This window comes from Equus caballus, chromosome 8, assembly GCF_041296265.1.
Source record: "Equus caballus isolate H_3958 breed thoroughbred chromosome 8, TB-T2T, whole genome shotgun sequence".
Lineage (NCBI taxonomy): Eukaryota > Metazoa > Chordata > Mammalia > Perissodactyla > Equidae > Equus > Equus caballus.
The window spans coordinates 89,452,633-89,478,996 of NC_091691.1; the positions used below are offsets into that span (position 1 = coordinate 89,452,633).

Consider the following 26,364-nt stretch of genomic DNA (forward strand, 5'->3'; position numbering starts at 1 on the left):
AATTTTTCCCTTACCCTGAGAATGAAAATGTAATTCCTGAACACTGGGTGCGTGACCTCATCTTGCCACCCGTCACCTCCCTGCCCTCAGGGGTCAGTCTGCTGCAGCCACTTTAGTCTTCCAGTGGCCCAGGGCTGTGCAAAGCTCAACGTCACTTCCTCGAAGAGGTTTTCCTTAAGTCCACTAACCTCAATGATTTTCTCTTGTTCTTCCTTCAAAAAAATTTATTCTTTGTCACAACTTGCTATATTTTGCATTGATATTTTATTTATTTATTGGTATAATATCTATCTCCTCCATTAACTCTCTTTTCCATGGTAGAAAAAGATCATATCCATCGGTTTCTCACTATAAACAACAACAAAAAAATCACGTTACTCCTTAAATATTTATTGAGTAAAAATTAAAATGCACTACCACATCATTAATATTAGAAATAGCGTATATGATAATGGAATAACAGAATATTTATTTTCTTAATTTGTAGTTTTCAATTGCTGCACATGGAGTGCCATGCACTCTCTCAAAATGTTCCCCTGAACTTTCATCAACATGTAACACTTAGTTCTGTAACAATGGGCTATAAATAGGAGTAAGGCAGGATCTTTAAATGAACCCCACATGGTTGTAGCCTGTAACAATATACTGCCCTCTATGAATATACAACAACATTAAGTTACTTCTAAGAAAGAATACCATGACCAGAACATAGGAGAAGTGTGTGTCCTCAATCTATGAGAGTGTAACTCAGGGAATAAATGGATCTATTCAGATACTGGCAAAAAGTGAGTAATTGATAATAAACATGAATGCATTTTTTTGTTTTTTTCTTGAGGAAGATTAGGCCTGAGCTAACATCTGCTACCAGTCCTCCTATTTTTGCTGAGGAAGAGTGGCCCTGAGCTAACATTCATGCCCATCTTCCTCTACTTTATAGTGGGACGCCTACCACAGCATGGCTTGCCAAGCGGTGCCATGGTCTGCACCCAGGATGCGAACCAGAGAACCCCGAGCTATGGAAACAGAATGTGAGAACTTAACCACTGAGCCAACGGGCTGGCCCCTTGCTTTTGTAGACAAGATAAGATTTTAGTTGTGATTATGTTGTAATTAATTGTGTTTATTTATGTAGTATTCTTTTGAACTTTTAAATTTTTAGGAATGTGTGGTATAATAATTTAGTATTTTAAAAGTGCTTTAAAAATAGAATGGGAAACCATTGTCTAATATGATATGTGTACCTTCATTAAACAAGAATTTTGGGCTTCATTGGTCTGATAAATGTTATGGGTATGTGATTTATTTTACTCTTCAAGAATCCTTCCATAAATATTAATCAAACTGAGGACATAAAGCCTTGGTCATGAAAATTATATATAGATAGGGGAATATACCAATTTGTCTTGTTTCCCCTAGACTGAAGAATGGAAAATAATATTTGTTTAGTGTCTGCTAAGGACTAAGTTATTATCTTGGGTGTTTTCTTAAACTTTGTGTTAATCTTTACAAGAATACTGAGGTACCAATAGCTTCATTTTACAGATGGCCAAACTAACTTAAACTAAGCTTTAAAAGATAAAGCAATCTTCCCAAGTACACAAAAATTTCTATCTAGTGGAACAAGAATTGAAAATTTTGGCTGTCTAGCTGCAAGGGAAGAATCCTTTCCTTCTTACCTTACTTTCTCCAAATGGCTAATTGAAAAAAAAAAGTGATTTTTCACTTTATAACTCTCTATAAAGAGTCCCACACAAAAAATTGCATAATGCGTTTTAAAATAAATTATTGTTTTAGTGCTGTTAAAATGTTACATTTATGTTACGCATTCCAAATATTCAAGTGAAGTTTTCAAATTTTCTTAAGTATTACTGAATTTTTGAATAATAATCTCTATTGACTAGTTGGTAAAACAACACACATGTGAACATAAAAGGCATTTGAAAATGTCACAAGTCATTAACATTATTGATCATCTATTTTTGCCAAGTGATTCTCATAACACCCTTATGACAACTGGGTCAGTAGTGCCCAACATGAAGATAAGGAAAGTAAAACTCAGAATAGTTAAATAATGTAAGTGTGTGTAGCAAATATGAGATTAACAAATCTTTTTCTGCCACACTAGAGCCCAAGGTTTTTACCTTGTTTTATGTTGCATCTCAAAATAGCATTGCTTCCTTAGGCAAAGTTTGAACCAGCTCCTAGGTATTAATGGAATAAATCTACCATACTATCCCCAGCTATGAGATGGATCACAGAAAAGTTCCTAAAATATGCATAAACCTAGAGAAATACATGCATACTTTTTTGTTGATAAAGTAGGAGAATATGTCAGGAGTAATTCTAGCTTCCACAAAGACCTTGAATGCTGGCCAAGTAGAAAACTAACGGTGAGGACCACTGTGATGATCAAGATATCCTTTATGTTTTCTAGGATGATCGTTAACAGCAATCATATACTACTCCCACATTCTCTCAATTCGGCATGGAAATACCAAATGAATAGAGTAGTGACAAATTAAGAATAGGGGGAGAATATAATTTAGAGCCAATCTGGTGTTTTTCTCAATAGACCTATGCTTTTGGAACAGTAATATTGTTAGTCGTTTACCCAAATTGATTAAAATAAAGGAAAAACTGTTTGTTTTTCTTTTATTATATTTTAGAACAAAGGAACACCTTTTCAGGTGGTTACTACTATGCCTTCATAAAATTCCTAGGTTTGCATTGCAGTTTTCATATATTTAATTCAGGAATTTCCCCCTCGCTCTTTATTTGCTAGATTCAGTACTAAACCTCTTACAAAGCAATTCAGCCAAATTGTTTGATATTTAAAGTATCTCCTATGAACAGACATTTTTCCAAAGAAGATATACAGATGGCCAACAGACACATGAAAAGATGTTCAACATCACTAATTATCAGGGAAATGCAAATCAAACCCATAGTGAGATATCACCTTATACCTGTCAGAATGGCTATAATCACCATGACAAAACATAACAAATGTTTGAGAGGATGTAGAAAAAAGGGAACTCTCATACACTGCTGGTGGGAATGCAAACTGGTGCAGCCACTGTGGAAAGAAGTATGGAGATTTTTACCCAAAAATTAAAAATAAGAATACCATACAATCCAGCTATCCAGCTACTGGGTATTTGTCCAAAGAACTTGAAATGAACAGTTCAAATAGTCTTTTGCACTCCTATGTTCACTGCAGCATTATTCACAACAGCTAAGACATGGAAGCAACTCAAGTGCCCTTCTGCAGATGAATGGCTAAAGAAGAGGTGATATACATAGACAAGGGAATACTTCTCAGCCATAAAAAAGACAAAATTGTCCCCTTTGCAACAACATGGATGGGCCTTGAGAGTATGGTGTTAAGTGAAATAAGCCAGACAGAGAAAGACTAATATTGCCTGACTTCACTCTTATATGGAAGACAAACAAACACACAGAACAGATTAGTGGTCACCAGAGGGGAAGGGGGCTGGTGGGTGAGCAAAAGGGTTAAAGGGGCACATATGCATGGTGACACATAAAGATTAGACTACTGGTGGTGAGCATGATGCAGTTTATACAGAAACTGATAAATAATAACGTACACCTCAAATTGCGCAATGTTATGAACTCAATAAAATTATTGAGAAAAAAAAAGTATCTCCAAATCTTTAGGCATGTATTGTCTTTAAGAGGCCATGTTAACATATTCACTCCTTCCCCACCAGGGTTTTCACTATTGACAATGTTTCATTGTAGACTACAATGCCAAGAAATAGAAATTAGTTTCTGTATACGGTATCTGGGAACAATTTCCAGAACAGTCTTCATAGTATATTTTGTATTGAAAGAAATAAAAAGCTTTTAGACTCCAAAAGATCTTGGATCTCACTTGGTCAATGTCAATGGAAGGTCAATGTCAATTACTAATAGAAGATAGTAAAAATTGAGGAAAATATCCCATATAATGAAAGAGCTTGGCATGATCTATTTAAGTGAGTTCTGTTTTCAATATAACATCAGTAAACCCAAAGAATTTTATTTATATTAAGATAATATACCCAATATTGCATATGCTACTAATTACTCATTTTGAGAAATACTTTGATTAGAACTAAAAGATTTAAAGAGATGGATTAGCACATATTAGGTATAATAATAAAAGTGACTAATGGGGGCAATCATAGAATTGTCCCACTCTTTCTTTTTCGTACAACCCACAAATACACACACACCACATAGCATATACACAAACACCCATATACAACTCAGGGCTTCCAAAAAAACTTAAATTCTTATTCACTGAGGATAAGTTTCTTAAAATTTGTTATGGACTTTATATTCAGAGTTATTCAAAAGAATTAGTTGACATTGACAACATTTACAAAGTTCTATAAGTTTAGTTAAAGGTTAGGAGAAACTTGAATAAATGACTCTATTTGACCATATTAAATCAGGAATTCAGAGGTTAATTCATTAGTATGTAGTCCCAATGATATGGACAAATATACTTACCAGAATTATCAGATTACTCATCTGTTAAAAGGAATAAATATTCATCGCACAGGTTAGTGTGAGAATTAAATCAATATGTTTGTGCATAATGTCTGATTAATGAGCATTCAGACAATTATAACTAGTACAACATTGAAAAATCTCCCCTTTTGAAAACTGACATGCATGCAGGACTTTGAGTCTATGGATCTCAATCACCTAAGTTAACGTTACTGCACCGCATAAGTGGTTGACTGTGTCATCCAACCTTTGACTCACAGATTTGAGATCAGCATGACAATTTGTCATAACTGCGTGCCACTTTTGTAGGAGACTCTAAGAAGCACAATAAAGTGTCATGGCAGATGCCCCTACTTATCTATCCTTCTTTAGTAACTAAACTCCAATTATGTGCTTGTTCTATATTGTACAGTGAAATATGGCAACGTCTGAGAGAGCTTCCTAACTCAGTGAATGAATACTTTCCAAGTGACCAGTGCAGACCCAGCAGACTTCTGCTTATATGTCTTCCATTACCCTAGCTGCTATAGATTTTCAGGCTTCACCTTTTTTGGCTGAGAACAGTGCCACACAGAACAACCACATTATGGAATTTACCATTGTGCATCTCGGAAAAATCTCGCAGGGTCACAGTGGGTAGGACCTGTGACTTGTTTCTAAACAGTAGAATACATAAGACAATCACTTTTATCTTGTAATTCTCTCCCTTGCTGACTTTGACGGGAAAAGCTGCCATACTGGGAACTGCTCTATTTAGAGGTCCACGCCATGAGTAACTGAAGGCAGCTTCCAATTGAGAGCCAGCAAGGAATTGAGGCCCCCGCAGCCAACATCACGTAAGGAACTAACTCCACCAACAGCCATGTGAGTTTGGAGATGATCCTTCCCCACTAGTGCCTTGACATGAGACTGCAGCCCTGGCCAACACCTTGACTGCAGCCTATGAGAGTTCCTAAATCAGGGACCCATCAAAGCCATGCCTAGACTTTTGACCCACAGAAAATGTATGCTGCTTTGAGCCACTAATTTTGTGATAATTTTTTAAATAGCAACAAATAGCTAATAGAGTAGCACATACCTTCCTCCTCCATGAACCCCTCTTGGCAAGTTTTACAGTGAAGATACACTGGCCATGCATTTAGCTGACTCTTTTAGAAGCTCAGAACAAGGATGGCAGTGAACTTATAAATTAGCATGCCAAAGTATTTTAGTACCCAGAACATCTGTCTCAACTATATATGCTGAGAAATAAAGAGCTAGCACAGTCCAGCTACAAAGAAACAAAATAACATGCATGTAAGCGCCAGCACCTAGTAAGTGCAGGAATGTTTTGATCTCCCCCTTTGAGATTAGTGAGCCATCTGCTCCCAGGCCTCCATGCTCTCGTTTATCACCTGATTCTATAATTTTCTAGTTTAATCTGTGTTTTAGCATCAGCTCATCTGTTTGGTCTCCTTTCTGATGATCTACTTCAGTCTCCATCTTGCCTACCTCTGCTATTAAGTTTTATACGTCTTTCAGCTTGCAGCTATAAAGTATATTAAAGTGGACTGTACATGTGCGTGTGTGTGTGTGTATGCATTCACATTTACTGGCATCCAAAGAATGTGGTCTTTCTATTGCCACTGGTACTGGTGAGGTTTTCTTTTTGTATCAATTATACTTCTGCCTGATTTTAAAATTTCATAGCTGAATGACTCCTCTGTTCTTTCTAAAGACCTACTTTTGTGGAAATTGGATGGATGACGAAGGTGTTTCTGTCACTCCTTCCACTCTGCACCTAGAGTAGAAATCTTTGAAGACTTGCTGAATTCTGGCCTAAGGAAGTTTGTAGTTGTATGGAATCTATTAATCAACTTGAGGAGAATTGACGTGTTTCCTATGTTAAATCTTCTAATCCATCAACATGGTATGGCCCTCCTCTTATTTAGGTCTGCTTTGCTTTCTTTCATCTGTATTTTGTAGCCTTCAGCATTCACATGTTTTATTGAAATATTTTTCTCATCGTTATGGGTCATCTTTTTATGTTTATTTGCATGCCTGATAATTTTTAATTGGAAGCTAGACATTGTGAACTTTTTGTTGGGTGTTGGATTTTTTTTTAATTCCTTTCAATAATTTTAAGCTATGTTCAGAGATGCTGTTCTGTTACTTGAAACACTTTTGAGTCTTTGGAGGTTTACTCTTGGCTGAGGCAGGACAAAAGCAGCCTTTAGTCTAGACTTATTTGGTCCCATACTAGATAATACTCTCCTGAGGACCCACCTCATTTATCCACATATTAAAAGCTCTTTCACCTCTGGTTGGTGGTAAACTAACCATTTCTGGTACTGTGTGCTGGTGAGGGATTATTCCAGTGGCTTCTTTTCAGCAGTACTTTTGCTTTTCTTGGTAGTTGTCTCAAATATATGTTGATCATTACTCAATTGGAGACTTGAGGTGAAGTCTCTGTGAATCTTTGGAGATCTCTGTTTGTGCAGCTGTCTTGACTCTGACACTACTCTACAAATTCTAGCTACCTCGCCTTCCCCAAATTCTGAACTCTATGTCCTCAAGTCAAGAATACTATTGGGTTCTGTTTGGGTACTGCCGCCTGTGCTGTAGTCAGGAAAATCTCTTTGGGAGTAAGCTGAGCAATCGTAGGGATCATCTGACTAGTTTCCCTTCCCTTGAGAATCACTGTCCTCCACTGCCTGCAGTCCAATGTTTGACACACTTTGTTGGGAATATTTTGTCCAGTTTTTGAGTTGTTTAAATTGGGAGGATAAACCCAGTCTCTGTTACTCCAACCTGGCCAGTAATGGAAATGTCTGAGTCAGTGCCTTTGAAGACATAGCTCGACATTTTATCTCACTGTCTTCCTTTTATTCTATTTAGACTTTTGAGGCATTTTTGAACCAGTTATAGTAATTCATGTTTTCCTTAAAAAGTCTGATTTCTTTATGTTTTTATTTTTTTTTTGAAGGAAGATTAGCCCTGAGCTAACATCTGCTTCCAATCTTCCTCTTTTTGCTCAGGAAGACTGGCCCTGAGCTAACATTCTTGCCCATCTTCCTCTACTTCGTACGTGGGATGACTTCCACAGTATGGCTTGACAAGCAGTGCCATGTCCACATCTGGAATCTGAACAGGCGAACCCCCGGCTGCCGAAGTGGAACGTGCAAATTCAACCACTGCACCACTGGGCCAGCCCCAAAGTCTGATTTCTTGACTTGTTCAAATATATTAAACTGAATTTGACAGTGAGTGCCATAGCCAGTCGCTGTGGGCATCTATGGGACATCGATGAAATTCTGGGTCATTTGATTTACTTTTGCCAATATTTTGATGCTCAGCTTTCACTCCTACACCTACTGATGAAATTGGAGTTATCTAGTGCCTTGTGGTGTTCCTTATATATTTGCTTCTCTGGGGGTTTAATCTCATTAACCTTTGCAGGACATTTGGAGTCATCCTCTGTCCAATCCTGTATGCATCACATCTTGCAGAAATTATTCTGACTTATTGATGACATTTTTCTTTGTTTCTGAATGCTCTTACCTATATTTTTTTCTATTTCATTGTACATTTACATATTATATTTGTGAAATATTGGCATAAAAACCTGTGGCTCAAATCAATGACTTGAAACATGACCTATGGAAAATAGTTTTTTTGTTTTGTTTTTCTATACGATTCTGCTATTTATTTATTGCTAATTCACCATTCTTAAAAAATTGTGGTAAGAGCAGTTAACATGAGATGTAGCCCCTTAACAAATTTTTAAGTGTATAATGCTGTATTGTTAACTATAGGTACTGTGTTGTACAGCAGATCTCTAGAAATTATTCATCTTGCATAACTGAAACATTACACCCATTAAACAACAACTCCCCAATTTCCTTTTCTCCAATCCCTGGAGATCACCATTTACCTCTCTGCTTCTATGAGTTTGACTATTTTAGATACATCATGTAGGTGGAATCATGCAGTTTTTCCATTTTTGTAACTGGCTTATTTCACTTAGCATAATATTCTCTAGGTTCATGCATGTTGTCACGTATGGCAGCATATCCTTCTTTTTAAAGTCTGAATAATATTGCATTGTATGTACATAAGGTATTTTCTTTATTAATTCATCCATCAATGGACAGTCGGGTTGTTTCTATTTTGGCTACTGTGAATAATGCTACAAACAACATGAGTGCAGATATCTCTTCAAGATCTTGATTTAAATTCTTTTGGATGTATACCCAGAATGGGATTGCTGGATCATATGGTAGTTTTATTTTTAATTTTTTGAGGAATTTTCATACTGATTTCCCTAATGGCTGCATGGTTTACATTCCCATTAACAGTGTATGGGGTTCCAATTTCTCCACATCCTCTCCAATACTTACTATCTTCTGTTTTTTGTTTGTTTTGTTTTCTTTTATAATGGTCATCCCAGCAGGTGTGAGGTGATATCTGATTGTGGTTTTGACCTGAATTTCCCTGATGATTAGTGATTTTGAGTGCCTTTTCATATATATGTTGGCCATTTGTATATCTCCTTTGGAGAAATGTCTATTCACCTACTTTGCCCATTTTTAACCAAATTCAATAAAGTTACAGGATATGAAATAGACATAAAAAATCAATTGTGTCTCTATACACTAACAATGAACTATCCAAAAAGAAAATTAAGAAAGTCTCATTTACAATAGCATTAGAAAGAACAAAATACTTAGCAATAAAGTTAACCAAGGAGATGAAAGACTCATACACTAAAAACTACAAAACAGTGGTGAAAGAAATTAAAGATGACATAAATAAATGGGACAAGATATCCTATATTTTGGATTAGAAGACTTACTATTGTTAAAATGTCTATATTACACAAAGCCATCTGCAGATTCAATTATATCCCCATCAAAGTCCCAATGGCATTTTTTACAGAAATACAAAAAACAATCCTAAATTTATACGGAATCAAAAAAAGACCCCAAATAACCATAGCAATATTGAGAAGCTGAAAGTGTCACACTTCCTGATTTCAAAATATATTGAAAATATGCAGTAATTAAAACAATGTGATACTAATATAAATACAGATATATAGACCAATGGAACAGAATAGAGAACCCTAAATATATATATAAATATATAAATAAATATACCTATATTTATAATCAATTGATCTTTCAACAAGGGTGTTAAGAATACACAATGGAGAAAAGATAGTCTCTTCAACAAATTGTGTTGGAAAACTGGATATCCACATGCAAAGGAATGTAGTTGAACCCTTATCTTATACTGCATGCAAAAATTAACTCAACAAAGATTAAAAACTTAAACGTAAGACCTGAAACTATAAAATTCCTAGAAGAAATCATAGATGAAAATCTTCTTGACATTCTTCTTGGCAATAATTTCTTGGACATGACCCTAAAAGCACAGGCAACAGAAGTAAAAGTAGACAAGTGAGACTACACCAAACTGAAGAGCTTCTGTATGACAAGGGAACAATCAAAAAATTAAAAAGGCAACATATAGAATGGGAGAAAATATTTTTAAATCCTATATCCTCTGATAAGGAGTTAATATCGAAAATATAAGGAACTGCTACAACTCTATAGCAAAAAACCTAAAAAAAAAAATCAGATTATCTTTTAATATTTTTATATTTTTATGTTTTGTGTCTGCCTCTTAATATTAAGATAGCATAATGTATAATTCAATGATGACGGCCAGAATATATTTGACATTAAATTGACAGCTTGACATCTGAGCAATGACTGATATATTTAAACATTGCTATTTATACTATGGTAAAATAGTTCAGCATAGATTTTGGTAACAATGAGCTAGAATCTTAATAAATACTAGCTTATTAATAAATAAGCTAAAATCATAAAAATTCCAAAATTTGTGGTGCTCTGAAGGTATAAAGTTAATACATGTTAACCTTAAAAAGACTAGAACTCTTCTTCACATAGAGTCTGAAGAGTATTTCAGACTCTAGAACTATCTTCAGACATTTTGGAGCACGCTTTTGAATATCCATCCTTGAAGCAAGATTTCACATACAGGGGGTGAATTTAATTGTTTTTGACAGAACTTTGGTGCTAAATCTGGTAAATAAGGTGAGCAATCACATTGAGAAAATCTGTTTGGAGTTTAAAATTAGCTATGAATTTAAAGTAATTGAGATTGATTTTCTTAATTCACCAGTAAAATGTCTCTGAAAGTGTTTCCAAAAGAGGAGCCCCCATGAGATTTTGAGTCATCGTAGCAAAATGAGAATAAGTTTTGTCTCTTAAGTCAAGACTTTCCAGAACAATTGATATGTATATTGCTGTATGATATTTCTAAAAGCTTTGTCAAAATTTGGCTCTTATCTTTTGAAGTATAAAATATTAGCCCCAGATATTATTGTATATTACTATATAATATATATATTATATAATATTATAATATTATTTACATTTTTGTATGTTTTTCGTCTTCTACATAATTGTTTCATAAATATAGCCCAAGTGAAACGTGTGTTTATATACATTCATATTTACATATGTATGTGTATATCTATCCGTCTTTTACATATTTTGTATATTTACAAAGCTCACATATATCTAACGTGCATATGTTTATAGTATGAAAATATTGACAGAGAATTTTTATTTTCCTACATTATTAGAAGAATAACTTACACATCAGGAAGCTTAGAGCCCTTTAAGTGCCATATTCCTGTCTTATTATGTCATTTGCTATCCTAAACTGGAGGCTTAAAAAATGCTTACCATATCAATTGTTTGTATTCATGCATTCCCTCAGTAAATTGCCTTAAACCACGGCAAATTTTATTTTAAAGTGTTACTTGAAGAACACGTATTTTTCTCTAGTTAGGAAATTACAAAATACAAGTTTTTTAAATTCACTCTTCTTGAAATCTGGGGTTTATCTTTACACAAAAGCTCTCACAACAAGAAAGGCTAGAGAATGGTGTTGAAGCTGTATTTTGCTAACGTCAGATTTTGGGGAGGGTAGAGGGAAAAGCCTAGCCTTTGTCTGCGTTCATCATGATTTAAACTCTCCAAATATTCGAAGCCTCACTATCAGACTCAGATCTAAGAAGAAAGAAAAAAGCCCTAGGAGACTATGAAGCTTGACTTTATTAAAGATAACTTCTCTAGCTCATCCTTCATTTTTTCTCTATTTCATTTTGCAACTCTGTCTAGAAACTGATACACTCAAGATAATCTTGTATAACATCTTTCTGTAAAAACTTGAAAACTCCCCCCATTCAAATTTGTCTCTCCTTGTTTCTGCATGGCTGTGTTCCAGGGACAACATTTTATAAACGCTCATGTCTTCCACTTCCCTATTCTTGAGTCCAAAGTCTTTTTTACAGTTCTCTGGTTTTACGTCTTTATTTACAATGTGTAATGGAAAATCACCAGGAGTGGCATTGCTACATCAAGAATCATGCGTAAGCAACTGAACTTTTCCTTTTTTCCATTAAATCTAGGTGTATACTAGTATACTATGTATATGCTTTATCTCTTGCAATGTTACTTTACAGAGACCTAAGCTTGAAATACTAAAAACAACTCTGTAGCCATTTATCCAAAGTGCCCATAATGATGAATATTTCTCTCCATATTTTTCGTATTCATTTTTGTCCCATATTTAGTAGTACACATATTCCTATCATTTTTACTTTTCAAATATGTCTCAAATAATTTCCTTGTGTCATTTCATTGTTACTAGGTTAGTTCAATATCTTATAATTTTCACTTCAAGAATTGCCAAGTCTGTCTTCTCTGCTCCTTCTAGTTAGTTCACAATATTGTGACTAGAGTTATACTTGAAATCCAATCTTGTCATTATTCTAATTAAAATCCTTTGCATAATCTTCATGGCAGACGGAATAAAATTCAAGCCCAAAGTCAGATACCCAAGGCACTTTGCTCTCTTTTCACAAAATATTGTTCCATGTTTAATTTCATGGGTACTTTTCATATATAAACTAAGTGAGATTTAGCAGACTTCACTGTGTTTCTCCTGTACTTATAATGATCAGTTACTTCTCCATCTGGAAACTTCCTTTTTTAAAATCACCTCAAATGTAATTTTTTCTTAGAAGGAAGTCACAAATGTTTGTATGTACTTCTGTCAAGCATTTATGCTTTCTACTGTGAACATTTGTTTAAGTGTTTTCTACTCTTAGAGATCTGTTGGTCTTCCTAATCCTTCATGGCCTTGCTTCATGAACAATATCTTAGAAGTGTTATTGACTTCCATTATCATTTATATAAAATCTGAGATATTTATGTCACTCATTAACTTCCCTGAGTTTTCAACTTGTATTTGCCAATACTTAATGTGCCAGAGATGCTTCAAAATTTGTACTTCAGATGAGCCTGTTTGGGGTTGGAAATATATAAATTCTATCCCTCAGAGTAAAAATGTTCAATAATGAATAAGGTATTCTATATGTATATTTTTAAAGAAGCTATTAGTAGTATCAGTATCAATGAGAAACATGTAGGGAATGCTTCTGTGTATACATACTGTGATTTAGTTGAACTAGTCTGAACATTGAGATTTATTATAGTTTAAATTGGCAAGACATCTGGGACATTTAATGCTACTTGCATATTCATTTACCAAATTCAAATATGAAAAGTGAATTTCACCTCTGTATATATAATTCAATATCTGCAGTGTCTCATTCATGAATGTCCAAAAAGACAAATTGTTCTCATCTATCAAATAGGATTTTGGCAAGGAACTGGCAGTAAAACCAAAAGACCTGCCAAAGTTTGGACCTTGCATAACGTTGTGCCTCCTTTAGACTATTGTAATCTGTTACCAGGTGTCATTTTGAGTGTGTTTCCTTTAGGACTGGCATGGATTCATATTGGCAGAAAAAATATAACATTTATTATTGCTATGCTTTATACTTTATTCAAATGAGTGAAAAATCCAAAAGAGGCATTGGGGTCGAGAATACATTTTCAAAGATGACATATTAGGAGAGTTCTTTGGGTCCAGAGCTCAAGTAGTGTGCAAATTTGCTAAATATTATCATGTGTTCAGAGCTCATGGGTAGTCTTAGTCAATAAGTCACCAACTATCCAGTTAATACTGTTGAATGCTGGATATTTTGTATCTCAAAGATTACTACTTTCATGTGCTTTATCTCATGTAATACCCACAACCAATCTAGAGGGAATACAATGTAGTTGTTAAAACCCTACTTTTCATACAAGCAAATTGAGGCATATACTTAAGTGACTATCCCAGTAGTCATTGGGGCCAAATCTTGATAATGATGGAGTATTTCTTCCCCAACATTATAACCAGTATAACTTCTAGTTGTGCTGAACGAGATATATTAGTAGTAAAAAAAAAGATATGTAAATATAAAGAGTATGCTTTCATTATGTAGAACAGGTATTAATAACTCACAAATACTCAGACTTCTGAATTAAACCATCACAATATGAGTTTTTTGGCCTTTTTTACGCTATCTTGAGAATGCACTTATGAATGCATGACTGGTAATTTCTAAGAAGTCTATATAGTTAGGAAGATAAAGCCTTTAATTAATGAATCTTTTAGTTTAGCTAACCCAACTTTGTTGATAGGAATGTACAGGACAAAATGAAAGTGACAACAGCAGTGTATATCTAATGCCAGAGTCACGTCAAAGCAGATCAGCCCTCAGCTATTACATAAATGCTGCTAAACCTGTGACTGTTCTGGACACTCAGCTAATTGTTTGTGTCCAAAACGCAAAACTTACAACTCAAAGAACATTCCGAATTTTCATCTAATATGTGTACCTGAACATAAGCCCAAACTGCTTCCCTCATTGCTTATAGACATTTTATATGATTCTGCATGTGCAACCTGAGCAGGACCCAGATATTTGATTGTTTGCAAGGTACTATTTGTCAGGTGTCTCCACTTCAAAGTTATTCTCCTATCCCTCCTTCCCAAACTGTGCTCCTTGGAAGGGATTTAGATCTGATCTTGCATGCCCTTTGCTTTGTCCATTAAAGACCTTAATATATTAATATTGGTTATTTTAAATTCCTTGCTTGAAAATTCCAACATCTGTATCTTAAATGAGTCTGGTTCTTATTTGATTTATTTCTTCAGACTGGGCCGTGAGACTTTTTTTTTTTAACTTTTGGAATGCTATTTTATTCATTTATTTTTGACAGCCAGACTTGCTGAATTAGATAATAGAAACTAAGATATATACGCCTTTTTAATGTGAGAATTTGCATGAATCTTGTTAGGAGCTGTATCTGTGTGATGTCTTCTGTAGTGTAGGTGCCAGAGGCTTTCAACTCCTTGAGCACCCTTTTGTTTCTCCTTTCTTGTCTTTGGGCTTCCCTAAGGACTCCATCTCAGACAGATTCTGTGGCATGCAGAACTTTCAGGTGATCTACTCTTACTATACTGAGTGTTGTTGGTGTGGTGGCAAGGTGTGGGAGAGAACTATTCTAGATATATATATATCTAGATATATATATATATATATGATTAAATATCAGACTTTCAGTGAGTCTGTGTTCCTGGGTTATAACACATGTGATTCTCCATTAGCACAGCTTTGCATTTTTTTAACCCTTCAGTGATACGGAAAGGCTACAGGGGGCTACAGCAGGAGGAATGAACTTCTTCCAGGAGGTATAAAGCTCTGGTATAATATTTTCCTTGCAAAATAGGTCTTCACTGTGGAGAATTCTATAGGCATATTTTTCCATGATTGCTCTTCCCTTACTCTTCCCAGAGTCATGAGTGGGTCTCTTTTAGTTCCTCACTATGAGAACCTGGTGTGGCCACAGGTGACAAGCTCCATGAGAGTTTGGAGGCCCTTTGAGTCAGAAGCCCCAGGTTTTCTCACTTTTAGGCTAGTGCCCACTCAGCCTCCAGTAATTTGTAAAAATTACCATTTAACTGTTCCTACCAGTTCATGGCTCCGAGAGCACCTTCTGAGGTAAACAGATCATTGTTGTGATTCTGAATTTGCCTGTCTTCCCATATTTCACCATGGTGGTTTGCCCTATGACCTTAGTTTTCTGATTTGTCCAAGAAAATTCATTGATTTTCAGTTTCTTCAACTTTTTTTTGTTCTAAGAATGGAAGTGATGACTTCCAAGCTCCTCAGAAACTGAAGATGAAACAGGAGGTCCATGAAGGTTTTTTAGCTCTTCATGCAAAGCTAGTCCCTACAGAAAACTACATTAACTTACATAAGTATCCTAGACGCCTTTTGTAAGGGAAGCAATGAAAAGCCCAATGACTAGATTTTAAGATACAAAGAGAATTGATCTGCTGTGTTGGCCTAAGGCAACCCTAAGGGAATAAGAAGAAAAGAATTGCTCAGAAATACGTGTCTTGTAGAGCCTGCTAGGCTAGGTTGGTGACTCAGTTTTGGTGTGTGGGCCTACCTGGGGAAACCCTAGTCAGAAAAACATGTGTCTCATAGAGTTTTCTCTGGCTTCTGCCACCAGACTAAGGTAAGTTTGGGATACATGGTCTTGGGAATCGTACGGAACTGCAAGAGTTCTGTTGACAAGAGCATCAACATACAGTAGAAAATGGTTATTTGTCCTTGCAGCTCTGATCTTCATTGGTGAGGCTGTGTGACAACAGAAAGCAAAAGTGATTAGATTCTGCGCTTATTTCCATAGCATTTGAATTGCATCATGCTTTCAGTTAATACAGCCCTTGGGATTCCCAGAAAAATTGAGAGCCCCTCAAATTTAGGTAATAGGTTTTATTCTAACAGGGCAAAGGATTAATTTAAAAAATTGAAACATGTAAGGATAAAGAACTGTAAGTTTTTGAGATATATGAGACTGGCAAGAAATTAATTTCAGTAAATGAAATAAATATAATTGCCTACTTATATGTAGAATCATTTAAAATTAGCATAAAAATATGAACACACAAAAAAGAAAGGTGCAAAATAACTTCAAATTTGACATCATTACACAGTTAATTTATATCATAAAAATTATTTCACGCTTTTGTTCTCTACAGCTTGTTATACATTTATTACTAATTTGAATCAAGTTCTAATTGAATAACGGGGGACGTTCTTTGGATCATTGAGTTATTTTACTTCTTCATAAATTCACAGCTCATTTTAATTAGTATATTTTAAAAAATGAATTAGAAACATATATGATGCTTTCTGAGTCTGAACATGAAATCATAATTCCTGCTATTATTTCAGTTCTTTGTGTCCCTGATTCTTAAGAAGGCCATGAAACTAGCCAGAATGTGGACATTATCTATTCCTAAAAGCACTTCTGAGAAAAGATTATATAGTTTCCCGATGACTCGGTGCCTTCTTACTTAAGATAATGATAACAATAATTAATGATTGTAAGTACTCAACTAGTGTTAGTTAGTAAAACAGGTATGAAATTAAACCATCCCTAGTATTATGTGGTTTAACTAAAAAAGATAAACTTTAACATTCACACTCCTTTCCTTTATCGGGTTGAACTTCAAAGATAATAATAATGACAATAATAATAATTACAGCCAGCTTTGAATAAACTTTCTATCAGGCAAGTGCTAAGTTCTCTATCTACATTATCTCAGTAAGTCCTCACAAAATCCTCAAAAGAGAGGTACAATTCAGTTTCCCATTTTACAGAAAAAGATCTAACTTGCAAAAATTTTTATTGCCTCACTGAGTGAGTGACAGTGAGCAGTGGAGAGAGCCAGGATTCTAACTTAGACCAAAGTGAGTCCAGAGTCTGAACGTATAGTCTGAACTCATTGTTACTGAAACAATGAATAATTTTTGATAGACGTGTTTATCCTTTAAATTCTCTCTGAAAATTATTTTAGGTAATTGTGATCTTTTCGCATTTGAATTTCAACATCTTAAGTAAAAAATATGATCTGATGTGGACTTATATTTTTAAATGGATTAGGTTGCACTGGTGTCCTTTAGTTTTAGTATTAGTTTCTGACCTTTTATTAACAAGTAAGTAAAACAATTTTGTAGGCTGGTAGCTATCCAATTTAGTCATTACTCAAATAAAACTAATGCATTCATCTATTAAACTAACCAACACACTAATTGAGATAAATTAGACCATAAGCTAAACTATTTATGAAAGACAGTAGCTAATAATTTATAAATCAGTTGGAGACAAAGAATGGATCCTTTGTTTCCAAAGGAAATATTTTTTAAATTATCATTAAGTTCAGATTTAGAAAATTAATTAAAAAATATAGGTCACATTCTTTCATGAGCTTGTTTTTTAATTTCTTTTGTACAAATTAGCTAGTAAATTTTCTAATCATAATTTGTCCTAAGACCATCAACAATTTAATAATAGTCAAATATAAAGGAAAAAATATTCCTTGCAGAGAGGAAGACATTACAAAAAGAGGCAACTAACAACCTTAATGTCTGCGTGACTTCTATGTAGCTTTCACTGAGGTGCGTTTGAAAACCATATCAAACAGGGCTGCATCTACACAGTTTTGTGAAGAAATTGCAGCAGGGAACTATGAATGGATGTGTTCTGATATTCTTCAGGATGGTAAGCTCATTTTTCAAACAATGCCAGACACCTGTCTGTGTTCTCTGAAGTCCTCACTGAGAGTTGCATTATGGTTACCTTCTGACTGAATTTTAAGCACTAATAAATTAAATATAAATTTTTTTGTGAATTAAACAACATGAAGATATTCCCATCACTGAAGGTGACCATTCATAGCTACAAATCTGGCTTAAAATTAACTCTCAGATTACTAGAGCAGAGAGCCCTTTTATGCCCATGATTCCAAGTAGGATATTGCCACAATGGTCAGGGTTAAATTCCTTTTCCCCTTTGACAGTGAAAAAGGAAGGGCAGTGAAGTCCGTCTTCTGAGCTGGTATTCAGGGGCTGTGATGCTGGCTCTGAGTCATTCCTCTTTATGGAAGCCAACTGAAGGAGCTCCCCAGTAACACCAGAACACAGCACTAACCTTTTAGGAGGAGAGTTTAATTTATAAAGGTTAGGAACATTGCATAGTATCTCTTGCTCTTCTTATAGGATCATTACACTAATGGGAAGAAAAGGTTTCTGATCTTATCCTGGCCAAAAGACCCAAGACTTGGTCTTAAGCTCCTTTCCATAGGTAGGTGCTCTCACCGACTCCACGATCTGGAAAGATTTCGTCTCCCCTTTTCCGGGATTTTTGATCATCTGATGATCTTTATTCTAAATGTAGAATGACACTGTGGTCTGGAAAACAGCAACTGTGACATTTAGACACAATTGACAATATCTTTAGTGGTAAGTGTGTGTGTATTGTAAATGGGTCACTGGGCATGATAGTCAGTAGAGACACTCCTAATCTTATCAGTTGCATTATTAGAGATTATGATAATATAATCAATTAAATAATTGTAACCGTTCTTTATCTGTTCCTTTATCTAAAGGATTTGATGCTGTGTTTTATATGCATTTCCTCATTTCATCCTATAAACAAACCTCAGTTAGGGTATTATAAGAACTCTTATACAAGCAAGCATAAAGAAGTTAAATATTCCTCCAACATTACACAGCTAAAAAAGTGATGAATGGAGGACTTGGATTCAAGTTTTATTCAAGAGGCCACGATTTTAAATACTAAGACGTAATGTAGATCTTAAGATAGTTTCAGAAGCTGTGTTCCCCAGGAAGCAGATTCTCGACTAAGCTTTGTATACAGGAAGCTTATCGGTGAGTGACCATAGGGAAAACACCTGTGAAGGGGTGAAGGCTGCAGGATGGGGTAGAAAGACGTAAACCGAGTACATTTACGACACAGCTCTGCCTGGTGCGCTCTGGACGTCGAGTGGCTTTTGATAGCTGTCCTGGATTGATGCGGGGGTCAGGGCTTTCCACCTAGTTCTAGGTAGAGGCTGTAAACTTGGAGGAGTAGCTCTCTTCACTCAAGGGAATGCCTGGAAAAGGACTCAGCTGTGACTCATGAGCAACCTTCATTCCCAGCAACTGTGGGAATAAGTGTCTTGGTCCTTGGGGGAGGATTTGGGTTGTTTACCACAGTATCCATGGCAGTTGTTTTTTGAAAACTTTAGTAAAGTGTAATTGATATACAAAAGACTTGCACATATTTAACGTATACAGTTTGATGAGTTTAGACATATGCATACAGCTGTGATACCATCATTACAATCAAGGTACCAAACATATCTACCACCTACAAAAATGTCCTTATATTCTTTTATGTGTGTGTACCTGTGTGTTTGTTTTGTTTTGTTGTGATAAGAGCACTTAATATGAGATCAACTCAACAAATTTTGAAGTGCGCAACTGTTAACTATAGTCACTGTGTTCTACTGCAGATCTCTAGAACTTATTCATCTTATGTAACTGAAACTTGACACTCATTGAGCAACGATTCGATTCCCCACCTGCCCATCTCCTAGGCCCTGGAAGCTACTGTTATACTCTCTGCTTCCATGAGCTCTGCTAATTTGGATACATTGTATAAGTGGAATCATGCAGGATTTAACTTTCCATGACTGGCTCATTTCACTTCGCATAATGTCCTCTGTGTTCATCCACGTTGTTAAAAATAGTGGGATTTTCTTATTTTTAAAAGCTGAATAATATTCTGCTGTATGTATATTCCACATTCTCTATATCTATTTATCTGTCCATGGATGTTTGGATTGTTTCCATATGTTGGCTATTGTGAATAACGCTGTAATGAACATGAGGGTAAAGATCCTGATTTCAGTTCTTTTGGATATACTCAGAAATAAGATTGCTGGGTCATACGGTAGTTCTATTTTTAATTTTTTGAAGAGCCTCCATACTGTTTTCCATACTGGTTGTACCATTCTGCATTGCCTTCAACAGTGCACTAGGGTTCCAATTTCCCCATGTCCTTGCCAATACTTGTGATTTTTTTTTTGAGTCATCTTAACAGATGTGAGGTGATATGTTATTGTGGTTTTGATTTGCATTTCCCTGATGATTAGTGATGCTGAGCACCATTTCATATACTTATTGGCCATTTGTTTATCATCTTTGGAAAAATATCTTTCCAGGTCCTTTGCACATTTTTTAATTGGATTATTTGCTTTTTTGCTATCAATTGTATGAATTCTTTATATATTTGGATATTAACCACTTACTGGATATAGCTTGTGAGTATTTTCTTCCATTCTGTAGGTTGCTCTTTCAATCTATTGGTTGTTTCATTGCCATGCAGAAGCTCTTTAGTTTAATGTAGTCCCACTTGTTTATTTACTTAGATTACCAAAGAAAAAAACAAAAACTAGATTTTCTTAGTCTAAGAAGTGGATTAATCCACTTTAGTTCAGTTGTCTATGCCTCGTTCAGTTACATGTGCAAGAGGGAAAGATTCACATAGTACCAACAGGGCCTTTGGGGCTGAGAACTGGGGCAGATTAATCTCAAGGGAGTTTTAGAAGGGGGCCAGTTAACATCTCTAGTAGATCAATCTTCTTGATATTTGGTATTCTCTGCTTTGGCTTTAATACCCTCTACAATGATTAACAATTAAAATGCATTTTTAATTCCCTATTAATTTTGGCCTGACTGTAACTGCTGCATGGAACATAATCTCACATTTTCCTGTCAGGAAACTCTGTTTCTGTATGGGAATTTTAAAGTGTTATAACCTGGAAATTTGATGAGTCAAATATTTAAGGATGGAGGGCAATGAGCTCAACACAAAAAAGTTAGCTCCGATACTGGGTTTAGATTTAGACATGGTTATGGGTAGACTACCAGCTTGTACACTGTAGATCCCGGCACGAACAGTGTGCTGGCAGAATTTGGAGACTATCTAATGGCAAAATCCTAAGCTGCATTCAGCCACGTTCCAACAAAGGGTTCCACAGTTTAACATTATTTTGACAAACTAAATAATTGCAGAAATGTCTTTTAAAAGTTTGTAATCATCCAAATTGTTAACAGCTTTACTTTATGAACATTTTCCTCCTAGTCTGCAAGGCACTGAGTTTTATTGAGGAGAACACTTTTTAATGTTTTAAATATTTTAACAGAAAAAATGAGAATTGATTTACTGAAACCAGCAAGACAGTTATAAATAAACAAATCACTCACAGTGTAACTATTTTATATGTTAATAAATATTCAAAATGTCCTCAAACTATTATTGATACCTAAATTATCTAAACAGAAAATTAACTTTCACTGCGTAGAATATCCCTTGCATTGTTATTATCCTGAATATTTGCTGACATTCAAAGTAAAAGGGATTAGAGACTCTCACACTGATCTGCCTTTACAAAATAATACAAATAGCACACAAAGAAGCCAGCAAACCCTACTATCATGCAGCCAGTGTTCAGTATAACTTTACAGGCAGCTTTCCAAGTATTTTGACTTTGTACATGTTACTGCTTCTTTACTTGATGCACCCTACTTTGGCCTTAAAACAAAAGATAATGTATTCTGTGAACAGAATGAAATAATGCTACTAGGTAATAGAGTCTGAAATGTTTACACACCTGTAAATGAAGACCACACTGTTAACATGAACGAATATAACCAAATGCTTTTGTGATAATTGCTACATGCAGGGCATAGCATAACCTGGCTATTTTTAGTACATTAGTTGCAGGTTTTCTAATCAGGAGAAAACTATCGGTGCTTACAAGCACTAATTTTCACGTTACAAAGGATATTCTTTTAAAATCTTTCCATGACAACATTAAGGCAATTATCATAGGTTCCTATGGTTTCTTATGAACTCAAACAGACTTTGTATCATAACATATTTAACTTAGCCATTTTGAAAAGAAGACTAGTCAGTTTAGCAAAATAGCCAATCCAGATGCCAAGTCAGGATGGCTCCTTTGTTTTGGATACTGATCACGTGCTATGATCTTGGACAAATTGCATAACATCATGTGAGATGTATAAAAGAACAGGCTTTGCTGGGGTAAAGCGAGTCTTACAAGGCTAGCGTCAGTGAGAAGAGAAGCTTCAGCTCTCCTGTGATGGGCAGAGTAAGGCACTATTGAGACCAGCCTTCAAGGAAGGCCTCCTTTCCCTAGTTGCAGGAGTGGCATCAGCTTGCAGCCCTCAGCAGCTGTAGGGATCACGTGAGCTGTAGAGAGTGCTCTCAACCGACATCACACCCTTCCTGGAACTGTTGACATCCAGCCGCTACTAAAGGCAGGATTGGGGGTGCCAGATGTTTGCAGGTATCATCTAAGGAGAGTTTGGAAACTGTGAAATACTGCTGCCCCTTATCCGTGCGGAGAGCTGAATGCTTGGGTGCTGCTCCAACATCTGGATAAAGATATACACCTGGTTCCAAAAGCTAATTATTTAGTCCATCGACAATGAAAACTCAGGATCATTTTCAGATATTGCTCAATGCAATACATGAGTAAATTTTTAAAACATAATCAAGCCAGACATAAATGAAGACATAAAGATTTTGAGGTTCACAGATTTAAGGATAAATAGACAGAATATTTTTATTCTTTATTGAAAATTTAAGAATGAAAGGAAAATGGTAATAAAAGTACAAAAAATTTATAAATATTATTTTGAAAACAATAATTTTGCACATAAGTATACATAGATATATAATAGATACAGTTTAATAATTCCTGTATTAGCATCAAGCATTAAGGGTGGTTTATGGAACTTTATAGAATATCCGAGAACTTAAATAATATATGTTTCTGAAAATGTAACACATATATTGAAACTAGTGACATACTTATATCTCCTCTAATATATGACCTACTATTCAATGAGTGATTTGGTATCATTTATTCCTTAATTGCAGACATGATTTGAATATTATAGAGCATCTTCACAAACCTATGGCCAAGTGCAAACGCAAAACTAAATTGTGAATCTTTTCCTTATGTGAATTTATCTGATTTAACTCTGATTGCATGGTACACTATTGCGTATATCTGTTCTAAGCTCCATTTTCTAAAGGTCTGGTTCTTCAAACATTTTATTTGGTCTTCCCTTGAGAATGAGTAGAAATCTATGTTAAATAACATCAAAAGTAAATTGTAACTTAAATGGGGAGAGAGGAGTAATGGAATTATATCAAAATAAGTCACCTGGGCCCGGGGACTATGGGCTTTACATAAAGATCTCACAGCATTTTGCAACCTCAGGCAGTAGGGATTTACGAACTGTTAGTCTCTGCTTGGCTGCTCTGTAAGGTACTTCCATTCATGTCTGATTTAACAAATAGTAAACATAACCTCAAAGGAAAGAAATCAGGTTTTAAATCGTGAAGTACACATTGGACTTTTTTTTTTTGCATTAACAATGCATAGAGAAGAGAATCATTATGCATGGCATTGTTTTCAAAATAGAAAAATTGTATCTATTGGGACATTCCTTAGGCTTGTTCAAAAAGAAAATGTTCTCTCTATTTTTTTTAAGTATTAACAAGGGAAATGATTTCTGACTGCCTTGTTACTATAGGAAACTATATTTTCAGCAGGAGAGAAATGGGATTGCTTTCATTACTTTAATTGCATGACAGTTTTCCCAGTGCAGAAAAGAATTGACTTTGGAGGCTTACAAAAGCATTCATATGTAATGAAAACTCCTTGTCACATTGCAAATGCATATGATATTGTCCTACCTTTCAAAAAGATGTGAAACTTTCTGCAGCTGTTTCGCATAAAGTACTGTGACACCGGGTAATTTAACTTTTGAGATATTTCATCCATAAAAAAAGTTTTTTGAGACAGAGTACAGATAACCCAACTGCCTTCATTCATATTTACCATTTGCTTTCATTGAATGCATAAATGATTTTCCCAACTGTGTAATGAAGTTTATCCAAAGTCTTCCCTAAACTCTATGCACTCTCCTTTTGAATGAAGTGGGTGAGTTATACAAAGTCTGTAATTTATGTGCAATGAGGAAAAATAAAGCAGAACAAGGAAGTGTTCTGATTTAACTACAGGGAAATTATTTAGTTGGGGGCAGGTATCTGTTCTATGTCTGTAACCTCACTTTTCTTTTTTAGGTGTTGTTTTTATTAGCACACAGCAGCAATGAAAGAGTAAATTATAAACATTCATCATCTAAACATTGCATTTATTGATTTTCTTATATGCGGCACTTTGCGTCGTTGGTGATATATGTAAGAACCAAAGAAAAAGGAAAGGTTATAACTGTTCACTGATTATGAATCTCCCATGAGAGTTTAAAAATGAGTTAAAAAATGTTACTCTGTAACAGTACATTAATAGGAAAACACTCATTTAACATGCTTTAGATGCTTCATCTATGGCTTAAAGGGACAAAGAATTTTGTGCATGCTAACATGTGTGTGCCATTACTTACTGAAAAGCTTCTATGTCTATCTCATATTTACATACAATCTACCATTCTCAAATCAAGGTAAATAAGTGCTGGTTTTAGAAGGTGACAATGATTCCTGATGTTTTAATTTTCCATGACATAAGTAGATTGAGATTAGCTGTATACCTTTTACTTTATTATATTGGCAGTTGAAGCAATAGCATAGCAATCCAAATGTGTTAATGACAGCTTTTGGCTTTCAAATGGATTTGGATGAATATATGACTTGGCTCCATGAAAATGGATTCTCCTTTACATTTGAAAATTCATTTAATTACTGTGTACAATGGGTGCACAGTAGAATTAATAAGTTTAAGTATTGATTAGTGATTAGACATTAGAACTGAAATACTACATAAAAGCTTGTTTCTACCTCACGTTTTGTTAACTAGTTATGTCCAATACAATTATCACCTTTTAGTATATCAGTATGAAAAAAAATCTGTTCAATGTTCTTAAAGCATGCAAACTAGACTTTTTGGAGAGTACATTTTTCAAATGCTATTTGAAATCTATTTAATGAGGTTAAATAGTGGAAATTAAAATATTTTAAAGTTCATAAACTCAGATTGGCGATAGGAAGCGAATGTTGATCAACTCAAGAAGCAGTAGCTGAGAATCAGGTCCTTGGGTTGTAATTTTGGGTCCATCACATCTTCTCTGACCTTGGGCAAGCTACTTTCTTCATTTTGTCTCTACTTTGTTAAACTTTGTAACAGGTAAAATATTTTTCTTTTTTATATAGTTCTAGATTTTAGTGGGGGCACTTTGTAGGCAGAAATGTTACTGCCTACAAACATAGGTTCTTTACCAGCCACACAAGAGGGGCCAAATAAAAACTGGAATGTCAGGCTTATGGCAAGGAAAGGTTTTTATTCGGATGGCATCAGCTGGGAGATGAGAGTGAGCCCTCAAATTTGTCTCATTTCGTCTTGTCTCCCTGTAAGAGGGGAGGCAAGGGATTTTAAAGGTTTGTGAGGAATGTGGCTGCTTGTAAATGGGGGGTAGTCAGTGGCATTGCTGGTCAGAGCTTTCCCACCAGCCTGCGTTTGGCCTTGGGACGCTGTATACAGGGAAGAAGAGGAGATGATAAGGAATCCAGGTAGCTGTCCTTGGCCATCTGTCTCCATGGCGGCTAGTGGATTCTGGAGCCAGGGAGCCAGGGAGTAAGAAGAGAAAGAGTGCTTTGGTTTTCACCCCATGTATGCTTGGTTTAATGTAGGGCAACTTATATCAGGGCTGGTATCAGACATACTGCCTAAAGGGAAGAAATGGTAATAAAAAATAAATACAATAAATACACTTAACTGAAAGATAAGAGTCTAGTGCATTATTTGTATGGAGCATGAAACGAAGCAGGTTTAAGTTCTGTCCATCTTTTTCTAGTGGATGCTACAACATGCATAAAATGTCAAAGCACTGATTTACATTGTATACATTCTCTGAAAAGGTCAATGTCCAATGCTATGCCACTTATTCAGTAGTTT

The 26,364-nt window shown here is 35.2% G+C and overlaps 1 long non-coding RNA gene across 1 annotated transcript in view; it reads right to left on the bottom strand.

The window, feature by feature from the left end:
* Window positions 1–250: 250 nt before the first annotated feature.
* LOC111774567 (uncharacterized) overlaps window positions 251–26,364 on the bottom strand; it is a 31,665-nt gene continuing 5,551 nt past the window's right edge. Inside the window, exons 3-4 of the long non-coding RNA XR_011421143.1 lie at window positions 4,519–4,539; window positions 251–348 (exon numbers count right to left, since the gene is read on the bottom strand). This is a non-coding gene — a long non-coding RNA (uncharacterized lncRNA). The remainder of the gene's footprint in view (window positions 349–4,518; window positions 4,540–26,364) is intronic.